Source organism: Urocampus carinirostris, chromosome 3 (assembly GCF_059441175.1).
Source record: "Urocampus carinirostris isolate Australia breed hairy pipefish chromosome 3, RoL_Ucar_1.0, whole genome shotgun sequence".
Lineage (NCBI taxonomy): Eukaryota > Metazoa > Chordata > Actinopteri > Syngnathiformes > Syngnathidae > Urocampus > Urocampus carinirostris.
In genome coordinates, this window is record NC_142351.1 from 47923278 (window position 1) to 47936451 (window position 13174).

General features: G+C 41.5%; 1 protein-coding gene and 1 pseudogene across 2 annotated transcripts in view; one reads left to right on the forward strand and one right to left on the reverse strand.

The window, feature by feature from the left end:
• acot7 (acyl-CoA thioesterase 7) overlaps positions 1–13174 on the reverse strand; it is an 83431-nt gene that overhangs the window by 28091 nt on the left and 42166 nt on the right. The gene's annotated exons all lie outside the window — the stretch shown is intronic.
• LOC148369889 (5.8S ribosomal RNA) lies at positions 3914–4059 on the forward strand (annotated as a pseudogene).

A 13174-nucleotide genomic window follows, 5' to 3' on the forward strand; every position in this document is an offset into this window, starting at 1 on the left:
TGTCTACCTAAGATGTTCTTGTCCCAGTAGGCGGAGACTACCCCTTAGAGCAAAGCCACCTTGACCATGAAAAGCCAACCTCCGACTGGAGAAGAACCTTAGTTTTTAGTATCTCACCCCCATCTTCCTTAAATGTTTTGGCAAGAATAAACTTCTCTATGTTTAACCCTCGAAAATTGTCTCTTGGTTGTGTGTTTTCCGAGTGTAAAATATACTTGTTTCCCCGAAATGCCACAACGTACTTGAATAAACTCTTTTTTTATTCCTTCACTTTTTTGGGGTTGGTTTTTGGACTGTATTTGAAACAGGCCTTTTTTTAGTTTTAGCATTTTCAGTTTCTACTAATAAAACGGAGTTGCTGGATTCATTCCCGTGTCTCACACACAACTCCGAATCAATAAGTCTGCTGCGGATGGCTTTTTTGGCTCTGACCATCTGCACAGTGAAGGGAGCCTATGTGATGTGTGGGAGTACATACAAGAACGTGCTGCCTTCTGTAATCACATAAAAGACCGCCTGTTTACTCGGTTTAGAAGAAAGTTTCCTATTACTTTGACATTGTGTACTTGAAAATTTTGTGAAAACTCCAATGTTTTTTTGCTCATGAGACGCCAAAAGTGGCACACATTTAAGTGGGGGTGATGAATGTCTCCTCAATTGACAGTCCAGACACCATAGCTTTGTACTTGCAGTTTCTAAATGTGGTGAAAAGCTTGACAACGACATGTAATTTTGAATAATTAATTAGTAGGAATCATTAAAAGCTTGGACTAATCCTCTTAGTGCTAATAATTAAATATGAACTAATTCATGAAGGGCAATCATTCCAACAAAAACACTGCACAGAACACTTTGTATCATTTGGTAAGCCTCCACTTTATGTAGCAAATATTTTATCATATATTCATTTAATATATCAAAGTTCTTAGAGCATGAAGGATTTGTAAACCGATCAGGAATCTAGCACAGAATATGACTTGTTGCTCAGCCTGTAAGCGATTATCTATTGCCATCTTTCTTCACCATCAAAACAACATTAATTTCATAAGCGAAAACATTTTGAGGAAGGGGAAGTTTTTCTCTTCCACAAGCTCAAATCAACATCCGGATTGCAAGACTTAGATGAGTAAATGTGTCTTAATTTCCTCATGCTGAAGTTTTGAGTTTTTTCTTTACCTCATGTAGGTTTTAGATCAAGGGATGGTGTAATAATAGGCTGTAGTCTGTTCAGCCCCTTGAGACTTCTTATGATTAAGGGCTATACAAATAAACATGACTTGACTAAAAAACAGGACTGGAGGATTGCTTTTCCATTGGGGTTTTAATACATTGCATCATTATCAATATCATCATCATAACGATTTTAATACCATTATTTGTGACGTGATATTTGCAGGGAGGAGGTGAATGCCTATAAAATGGGCCTTCTTGGCATTAAAGGGTGTGCTAAATTCTGGTGAGCAAAGTGATTTCACTTGATTTAAAATTTAGTGTCAAACTTCCTCCACGTTTGATCCAAATTTCCATGTTGAAAGGGCAAGTTCGGCGTAATATGTCTTTTTCTTCTTTAGCGCAAAATTTTAGGAAAATGGTCAGAAAAAAGAAAATTAGTTAAAAAAAATAAAAAGATATATCGTATTTTCCGCACAATAAGGCACACCAAATCTAAAAGGTGCACTCATAAAAAGTATTATTTTAGGATAGTTTTTAATATATATCCAATTACAACTACTCTAAGAGCTAGGGAAAAAAATACATACATACATACATACATACATATATATATATAAATACATATATAAATACATATATACATACATATACACATAAATACATATATTATCACATACACTTCTAATCAGTGCGACTTCTGCAGTTACCCAAACAGTGACTGTAGCCTTCAACCAGGAGAAGATGTTGTCAGGTGGTGTCCAACCGTCACTGGGCGTTTCGACCCTTAACCACAACGCCCTCGAGTTGGCGGGCCGGCAGTGATGGCCAGTCACTGCCCATCTTCTCCTGGTCCCCAACTAAACTCCTCTCGCCTACTCCAGAGCCAGCAAGAGGCTCTCTCCGCGGCTTCCCCCACCCTTTGGGCAGCTGCCTCCTCTCCCTTCCACTTATTCCCAGAGCTGTTAATGTGTCCCATACAGACTGTGCTGGGAAGCCCCTGCACCCAACCTCCACTGGGAATAGCCAGGTCTGCCATCCTTTGTTCCTGCACTGTTGGACCAGCTCTTGATATTTGGCGTCTTTCCTTTCATATATATATATATATATATATATATATATATATACTGGACTGTCTCAGAAAATTAAAATATTGTGATAAAGTTCTTTATTTTCTGTCAAAGCATATCCACAAAAAGTCTGTTGGAAGGGAAAAATGTGGCCGGAAACGCTGCACAACCAAGAGAGATGACCGCAGCCTTAACAAAATTGTGAAGAAGAGCCGCTTCCAGAATTTGAGGGAGCTTCAAAGACAGTGGGCTGAAGCTGGAGTCCAGGTATCAAAAGCCACAGTTCACAGACGTGTCCGGGAAATGGGCTACAATAGCCGTATTCCCATGGTCGAGCCACTTCTGAACTCAAGACAACGGAAGAAGCGTCTGACTTGGGCTATGGAGAAGAAGCACTGGACAGTTGCAGAGTGGTCCAAAGTCCTCTTTTCAGACGAAAGAAAGTTTTGCATTTCATTTGGAAGTCAAGGCGCCAGAGTCTGGAGAAAGGCTGGAGAAGAGCAAAATCCAAGTTGCTTGAAATCCAGTGTGAAGTTCCCACAGTCAGCAATGGTTTGGGGAGCCATGTCAGCTGCTGGTGTTGGTCCACTGTGTTTCATCAAGTCCAGAGTAAATGCAACTGTGTACCAAGAGATTTTAGAGCACTACATGCTTCCATCTGCTGAAAAGCTCTATGGAGATGAGTATTTCATTTTCCAGCATGATCTGGCACCTGCCCACAGTGCCAAAACCACCAGTAACTGGTGCACTGACCATGGCATCACTGTCCTTGATTGGCCTGCTAATTCCCCTGACCTGAACCCCATCGAGAATTTGTGGGGTATAGTTAAGAAGAAGATGAAAGACACCAGACCTACAAATGCAAATGAGCTGAAGGCCGCTATCGAAGCATCCTGGGCATCAATAACACCTCAGCAATGCCACAGGCTGATTGCCTCCATGCCACGCCGGATTGATGCAGTAATCCGTGCAAAAGGATTCCCAACCAAGTACTGAGTGCATCAATGGACATTTTCAAATGTTTGATTTAGTTTTGCTGTTATAAAATTATTTATTTTACTTGGTCTGAGGAAGTATTCTAATATTTTGAGATAGGATTTTTGAGTTTTCTTAAGCTGTAAGCCAAATTCAGCAATATTCAAATAATAAAAGGCTTGAAATAGTTCAGTTGATGTGTAATGAATCCAGAATGTATGACATTTTTGTTTTTTTAATTGCATTACAGAAAATAAAGAACTTTATCACAATATTCTAATTTTCTGAGACAGTCCAGTATATATATATACATGCATACATACATACATATATACATACAAACATGCTCCTGTACGCAACGGAGCGAGTTCGGCGGACGCGGTGTCACACGGCGCGACCCGAGAAAAGGCGGCGGGCGTGATCGGGCTACCCCCGTAACTGGGGGGAGCCCGCTCGTCTGACGACCTCAGTAACGCGGCGCGATGACAGGCGGCCGTCCGCGCGCGGTGGGCGAAAGGCGGCGGAAGGGCGCGGGACCCCCGTAACTGTGTCTGTGTCGCGCGTATCACACCCGAAAGTACCCGCGCTGCGGGTTAGGGGTTCGCTCGCAGGAGCGACCGAACGGCACCCGCGGTAAAAACTCTTTCGTGAAATTGTCTCCGATCGTCCCGGGCGGACGTAAAATCGCCCAGCTGTACGACTCTTAGCGGTGGATCACTTGGCTCGTGCGTCGATGAAGAACGCAGCAATCTGCGAGAACTAATGTGATTTGCAGCTGCGATTGGCTGGCAACCAGTTCAGGGTGTCCCCTGCCCACTGCCCGGAGATGGCTGGGATGGGCTCCAGCCCCCCCGCGACCCTAATAAGGATAAGCGGTGCAGATAATGAGATGAGATTTTTTTTTTTTTTTTTTTTTTGGAAGGGGCGTCGCTACTTCGCAGATTTTCACTTTTAGCGGGTGGTTTTGCTCCCCATTAGCCGGGTCAAAAAAATAATAATGAAAAGAATAAATAAATAAATATATATATTTTTTTTTCTTTTTTGACGGAGCGCCGCTACTTCGCGGATTTTCACTTATCGCGGGTGGTTTTGGTCCCCATTAACCGCGATAACTGAGGTCTCACATATATATATATATATATATACATATATATATATATATATATATATATATACATATATATATATATATGTAGACAAATATTTATATATATATCCATCCATCCATTATCTGCCCCGCTTATCCTCAGTGGGGTCGCGGGGGTGCCGGAGCCCATCCCAGCTATCTTCGAGCAGGGCAACAGGGGACACCCTGAACTGGTTGTCAGCCAGTCGCAGGGCACACAGAGACAGACATTTCACTTGCTCATTTACACCTAGGGACAATTTGGACCGGCCAATTAACCTGACACGCATGTTTTTGGAATGTGGGAGGAAACCGTAGTGCCCGGAGGAAACCCACGCAAGCGCGGGGAGAACATGCAAACTCCACACAGGAGGTTTGATCTCATGACCTCAGAACTGTGCTGCACACGTGCTAACCACTGCGCCGCCATGCATCTCATCCCGCTGCCCGATGATTGCTGGGATGGGCTCCAGCACCCCCACGACCCTACTGAGGATAAGCAGTGTAGCTTATAGCTAATGTATAGCTAATGGAGATATATATATTATAAGTGCCGTACGTGCACATTGATTAGTTGGAAAATATCACTGATCATAACTGCATACAATTGCAAAACATTGGGTGAAACGGGAATCAAACCCAGATCACGAGGTGCGTAGAACCCTTTCCACCAGACCACTAGGGATACAGACGACACATGAAAATACATGATGTCTAATCTTATCATCACAATAGTTTTAGTCATGGTATCAAATTGTTGACGTTATTATTGGGCCAGATTACAGGAATATTTTCAGAGGTTAAACCGGTCTGTGGTGCAGCCGACTCACAAGGTATTTACAAAGGACACAAGATAGTGAATTGAATAAAGATTGGGACATTGTGGGACGTAATTTGGTCGTTTTGAACTGAGTGAACAGCATTTAGGCAAATAATTTGGTCGTCATTTTCAATTAAAAAGCTCAGTTTGAGCTGAGATCTTGTTATGCAGTATCGAATACTTTAACGCAGTTCCAATGTTGTCGCGTATAAGGCGCACTAGATTTTAAGGCGTACATACAAATATATGGCCAAAATGGGCGCGCATTGTATTCCTGTAAATACGGTTGGTATCATTATTTAATGCCCGTTGTCTCTTGTGAAAGAGCTTAAAATCACAGGATATGTGTCCTTTAGCATTCAGTGCTATTGATGGAAATACACCTCAAAACTCCTTTTATCCATTCCAGAAGGTTGGCAGCGAATGAGTCAATTAATAATGGGTGACCATAGAAACATCATGCGGTCTCAATTTAGAACAGCAGGTCAGACTGACCAAAATGTGTACCAGTGAGCGGGAGACAATAAACAGGGTGCACTTGACACCACTGTGCTGAGCGAGAGCCTGAAAGAGAAGCATAGTGCCAAAGGAGTGAGCAATATTTCAACAAAAATGTTACACAACACCGCGGCAAAAGCAGCAAGACACAGTCACGTTTCTGAAATGCATCTTTATGAATTTCACAATTAACATTTTTACACTTTTAAAGGATGAACATAGTTAAACCTCACATGTTTACTGTAAATCAGGGATGTCAAACTCAGTTTGACTTTGGGGTCCGATCCAGACTTTCTGTTCCAGTAAAAGGATGTCAACTTGAATGTTTTAGCTTACTGTAGTTCAGTATCATGCTTTATCATTAGCCTGCTTAAGTAGACTACCTTAATCTTTTCTAAGCATAACACATGTATTCACAAACAATATTAAAAAATAACTTAATGTTTGGCCTTGAATGCATTAATTGGTTTATTTCAACAGTGAGGCTTTGGGGATGATGGACCCATAAGAGGGAAGCATGAAATGGTCCTCCAAAAGGGGGATTGTGTTTGATAACGAAAGGAGGTACAAATCGAAAAACAAAAATAAGTTCCCAAAACATTGAAATGGCCAAAAGAACAAACCAGACGTCTGAATCAGGAACTAAGACCAAAACTGGAAATGGGAAAACGCAAGAAGATGTGTAACAAAGAAACCAGAAACAAAGAAAGAAACGTGGTGGAATGAAAATGGCCCGACAACGTGTGCTGGTCGAAATGTCCAAATAAAGGCCAAAGATAATTGGGCATAGGTGTATTAAATCACCACACGCCTGTGCCATGTCCTACACACGGTTGGCGCCCTCTTGTGAAAGGAGGCACACCAGACCCTAACAATTACACCTGAACCAACTCCCCGCAGTATAAAAATTCAAGTGCCTTAATTATCGTATTGGTTTGAAATGAATAAAGAGCGAGTACAAAATAAAGGTTTTAGCAGTGTATGGGCAATAATATTAGACTACATGAGATCAAAGTACTAGGCTGTGCCTACTAAAGCTGAGAGTATATCCTTTACTGCCACCTAGCAGCCAGAGGGAGCATTTTGGTTTACATTTATGACCAAGACACTCGTATCTCAGAAATGTATGGCGGGCTGGATGAAATCATCCAATGGGCCGGGTCTGGCCCACGAGCTGTATGTTTGACATGCCTTCTGTAAATGAAGAAAATCACTTGAACTGACACCATGATGTGTCAGGGACAGGCAAGGTCAAGACAACCCGAGGGCCTCAGTTACTCATTCTGGGGTGACATGGCACTCCATGACTCCCTTTGCCGTAGGGAGGGAACAAGCCCGAGGCTGGAGAAAAGGACCGAGGTGTCATGGCGTTGATGTGTGCAAAAAGAACAGGGAGCTCACTTCAAATGGGGGAAAAGTCCAATTAGTGAGCTAGTCCCCAGTGAAGCCCAGTTTTCCAGAGGGTAAAACACCTCTGTGATATAAGGTACATTGTGCTCCAATGGCAGCAGAACAGCACAGTAAGGATTTCAAGGCAGCCTTCATAACTCATCAACATTTCATAGAAACCCGTTCAGCTGTACATGAGGGTCCTGTTGTTATTGAGAAAGGAGAGGAAAAGAGTGAGGTCCACATGACCTCACAGTTTTGTGACAGCCTGGGAAATGGTTATTGAATAGTCCGGCCAACTGTATTGTATAGAAGGGGACAAAAGTATTAGTTTGCATGTAGAGGTTCCTCATTGGAGAAAAATTGTGTGATGCATCACAACAAAATATTGAAAAGAAAATTCAAATATTGTCCTTTTACGGAGCCACAGAACATTCTGGCATATGGTGTAACGATGTGGTTATGCTAGGAGCACGACAGAAATACCTTACAGGGTCATCAACAAAGCCACTTTCCATTACCTTGACAAAAAGTCAATCTTTTCATTCCAACAAAGTGTTGAGATCCAAAGTCTAGCCCCAATGGCTGGAATGCACCCTATTGAGTAATAGTGAGACTTTTCCAAGCTGCAACAACGGGGCACTCTAAAGCAACCATGGTGGCATCATGCCAGTAAATGTGGTTCATTTGATAATAATGAGTAAAGCTGGCAGAACCAGAACATATGGTAGACCCATACGCGGAACATTTCACAACAAGTCAGGTATGGGAAAGCAAGCGCCACCAATCCGGCGGTCGCTGGACAGGAGGAGCAGGGAGCACACAGGATCGGAGCGTGGTCGGAAGGCGGGACTGAGTTGAGTATCCGGGACGGGCGATCAGAGCGTGATGGATGGGCAAAGACGGGTCGAGTACCCAGGGCGGGAGATCGGAGCGTGGTTGAAGGAAGGAAAAAGTCAAAGACCCGGACACGATCAGGAAGCCAGAGGCAGACGAGCAGGATACAGGCAAGGACGGGACGTACGGGAGCAGAGTCAAATAGTGCTTGCCTTGCATGTGCGGAGGTTTGCTGACGGACTGACAAGGAGTGAATGGAAGTGTTGAGGTTAAATAGGAGGGGAACCTATCACGCAACGAGCAGCAGCTGGCGCCAAACGAGCGGGCACAAGTGAGGGCGATGGGTAATCGTGACAAAAGCAAAATTATCACATGACTTGAGTGTGGGCATAGTTAGCAAGCTAACTCGATCATCAAAGTCAGTTTTTCAGGTTATATTTCTATCGTGGTAGAGTAGTGAATGATGCCCAAAAAAATGATAAAACCAAAATGGTGAAAGGCATTTCAACATTGTCTCCACAAGTGAGTACAACACAATTGTAAGTGTTGTTTTCACTATTCCCGGTAATAAACTCCAAACACAACAAGTATTTTGGAACAAATAACTATTCACGTCTTTACGCCCTGAATTCTGCATCTAAGCAGAATGCTTTGATGTGCCATCCGTGTTAATTTACATTCAACACTGCAATTGCTTGCTTCGAATGCGAGTCGCACAAGGTAATCATCACATCACAATCATGAATCCAACACTGATAGTTTTAGATTTTATCTACTCCTAAATTTGCTGGATGTCGTTGCATTCATCCGGTCCAATGGTAAATTTTGACCCACAGTAGGTCTTTCTATCACCTCTTGGGCTGCCCCCCATTGCACTCTGCTCAACTTGTAATCTAGCCTCCTGAAAATGCTTTGATCGTGGACAGCATCAAATCTCTCAAAGTTCCTCCTAATGAGCTGTAGCTATGGAGACAGCCTCTGTTAATGACGGTGGCTTTCAGTAACCTCCCCACGTCTTTGTGGAAACTGCCATAAATTGTCTTCCAGGCTTTGCTGAGAACCCTTCTTACAAAATTACATAGAAGTGCTGTATCTATTGGTGTGCAGGGTCACCAACAGGCATGGCTGCAGAGAGTTTCAGTAATAATGCACAAGTAAGAGCTGCACTCTGAACAGTTTCTAAGATTGCACCTTTTGTAGTTAGTCAGGTGAATTCATGTAAAAAATGTATTTGGTATAATCAAACAAGTATGCAATAATCCAATAATTCAGTTAACGCTGTAGTGAATGTTGCAAAGTATGTTTGACAAAATTTGGCATCTCATTGGTTTCAATGGATATCCTGCAGATTATATATACAGTATTCGGTAGATAAGAATGTTAGTCTACTTGCATGTTAAATCTTGTAGTTCCACAACACCACTGGGATTATTCTCCCACTTGTTTGTGATTTTATAGGTGCTTTACGGAATTTGAACATTTTCTACTTGCTGACGCCTTCTTCAAGCTTGAATCATCATTGCAGCCTCTGTCAAGCTACATGTGTAGCATGTGCAAGTAAGTCAAATTTTTACATGTGTCTCACTAAATTCATCATTTTTCATCTTTTTTGGTGGTTTGGGTTTGCGTTTGGACTGTCGTTTTCTTACTTTCAGTTTCTAATGCTTCAGTAACAGAAATCTGCAAGCACGAGCATACATTGACTCTAAGACCGCCCTTCCCCCTGCATATTTTCCTCTATCCCAGGGGTTTGGGAATCTATGGCATGGAGCCATATCTAGCTGAGGAGCTCGTTTCATCCTCATGCAATTTTCTCCGTGTCGTTCCAATTCTGATACATGCAACTGTGAAAAGCCCATTTCCGTTCGAGCAAAGCCAAAGCAAAGCTGTAAATGTAAATGGTTTAGTCTAATATACAGTATGTAAAGCACAGACTGAACTAGATTTTACAGTCAAGGTGTCACATAAACAGACACTGTTTTGGCTGTGCGTCGCTAAGGAATCCACTTTATGGCAGCTCATAAAACAATGTAAGTTCACGGACAATAGATGATGGAAACCCACAGAACAAACTGTAAAACCCCAAAATGGTTAGCCAAGCACACAGAACAATTTGATTGGGTGAGCGGTAAAGGTGGGCGGTTCTCTGCACATTTAGCATTCTTTTGTCTCTCACATACACCTAATGTGCTGAAGGGAACTACATCCATAAACTTGTAGTTTTCAATTTTTAGTGACATTTTTACAAAAGGACTTTGCTTGCACCTTGTTTTGAAACCAACCATTGATCCATTACTTGCACTGTCTATACTAAGTAAGCTCGCGGCGGAGCTGGAGCCCACCCCATTATCTTCGGGCAATGGGCAGCGAATATTTGTGAAACAGAAAATGAAGGTCAAAATGAGCTTGAATTATCTTAAAGGGACAGTGTGTAGTATTTAGTGCCTCCTAGTGGTACAAAAAAACTTGTATTCATTAAAGAAAAACATTGATTTGAATATTAGGTAAAAATACATTAACTATCTTGAGAAATGTTAGTTTTTCCCAATAAAATCATCGGTTGAAAAATGTGTATTTCTTTTATATAGTGAAATCCCTACCTAGAAGTCACAGCCGTGTTTGTCTGGAACCTTGCTGCTACGCTGTGCTCTTGGCACTGTTTTTTTCACATTACACAGTACAGTGCCATCTAGTGGTAAAATATTACACACTGGGGCTTAAAATAAATGGAAAAGGGAGACAAGTTTAAAGCAATATATTTGTTGATATGAGACACAGGCTCTGTTATTTTTTCATAAATTTTATCAAATCATCTATACATCACACAGTGAAATAAAAAACAGTAGAAAATAGCTTTTGTCTGGAGAGCAGGTTTGGCGGTTTTGTTGAATGTTGTCTCAAAATATATGGCGTGGCTCTCTTGCCTACTTTCTGAAGCAGAGAAATGCTTGGTCATTAGCTGTAGCCTGAGCAAGTATGATGTCGTTTCCACTCAAAAGGGCTGCACCCAGAGATCAATAAAAACAGGGTTAGGCTGCTTCTTAACATATATTCTAAAAACATATATAAATAACCCCCGCGACCTTAATGAGGATAAGCGGTACGGCTGATGAGATGAGATGAGATGAGATATATAAATAATAAACAAACATATATTCTAGAAAATACTGTAGTAACGGCTGATAGAGCTTAACTGAAATCCGGTTTGACTTCTGCTTTAATATTTGACAAATGATAATATTCTGAGAATAAATTGAATGCCACCCTCTTGTCTGCTTCTCAATATATAAAACAAGCACTTCTAAATAGCTCTTTTTTTGTCTTACTTTTCTTTTTAAATATGCGAAACCCATCTATCCATTATCTGCACTGCTTATCCTCAGTAGGGTCGCGGGGGTGCTGGAGCCCATTCCAGCCATCTCCGGGCAGTGGGCAGGGGGCACCCTGAACTGGTTGCCAGACAGTTGCAGGGCACACAGAGACAAACAACTCATTCACACCTAAGGACAATTTGAACCGGCCAATTAACCTGACATGCATGTTTTTGGAATGTGGGAGGAAACCGGAGTGCCCGGAGAAAACCCACGCAAGCACGAGGAGAACATGCAAACTCCACACAGAAGATTCAATCTCATGACCTCAAAACTGTGCCGCGGACTCGCTAACCACTGCGCCGCTGTGCCGCAATATGTGAAATCTTTTATTTTAATTAGACCGCAATGGGATGCAAGAATGGAAATCAACTAGTGTTTCCATGGAAACGGGTGGTACACTTGCTGAGACCACGGAGAAACAATGTCGAGGGGAAATATTAATGAGAAGTAGGTTGACAACATGGAACATGCAATAAGAAAAGAACGCTAGTGAGAGCTGGAAGTCTTTATTTTCTAGTAATTTAAAAAATATATAACTTTTGTTTTTCTTTTGTTTTGAAAGGTTTGGGTTAGTCTGTATGTGCACGGCGGATAAAAAAAACATGTTTTAATTTCTATTTACCCACACTTGACTTTCAGTATCCAATGCTTTTAGTGAAGGGTTCATGTCCTATAACCTTAAACAAACCACAGGACAATTTGCCCAACTTATAGTGCCTTGCAAAAGTATTGCCCTCACCAAAAACTTTTTGACATGTTGCCATATTTCAGGCTTCAAACTTATAGATAAGATACTCAAAATACTCTGAAATTATCAGCAACATGAGGACACAATTGTGAAAATAAAACAGGTCCATTCAACATTTTATATTGTGCTAAAAAATTTGAAAAGTAGGCGTTACAAAAATATTGGCCCCCTAAGAGACTTTCTACAACAGCTACACGTCTTTTTGGGGTATGCCTCTAAAAGATTCACACATCTTAAAACTGAACTATTTTCCCATTCTTAAAAATAATTTCAAGTTTTTCATTCACACCTCGGGACAATTTGAACCGGCCAATTTTCCTAAAATGCATGATTTTAGTACGCGGGAGGAAACCGGAGTGCCCAAAGTAAACCCACGCAAGCCCGGGGAGAACATGCAAACTCCACACAGGAAGGTTCAATCTCATGATTTCAGAACTGTGCCACACACGCGCTCCCCACTGCGCTGCAGTGGTGCCCTTGTGTTTATACGAGTTTTCTTAATACACAAAGCGCAAAGTTACATTTAACTTGCGTCTTCCTCGACACATATTTTCCACCTGTCTCAATGTTTAATGTTTTGGCACCCCTGTCGGCCATTTAAAAAAAAAAGGCATACATAAGCCGCATCATTGCATAAGCCGCAGGGTTGAAAGCCTGGGAAAAGAAATTGTTGCTTTAGTCCGAATTTTACGGTAAAGCAACATTTTCTCTACTTTGTCTTATCTGGTACAGTAAAAATAGTGTATTAATGATATAAGACCTCATGCCTCATGTCATCTGTATCCCAAGTGGTCTAGTGAGGTGTTTTTCAAATGATAATGCACTGCTCCATTTCTTCTTCCTGTTGAGTCAATTGGCTTGTTTATGAGGGACCAAATCTTATTTTAGTGTGATTTTTTTTGTGTGTGTTTCATTTCCTTTTTCTGCCCCATGAAAGTTATTGATAAGGGGGAAAATGTGAAAAACGAGGATCAATTGTGAAAAAAGAAAATTGTGTACGAGTGTCTGCCATTTCAACACTGCTGGAAGGTACAGTAAATGGTTTAAAATGTTATTGTTTCAGCCTTCTACCAGTAAATTAATCTTTATTAACAGCATTATAACTTATGGGTGTTTAGGTACACGCTTTATCAATATTTTTATTTTTTTTAACTATGTGGCTATTTT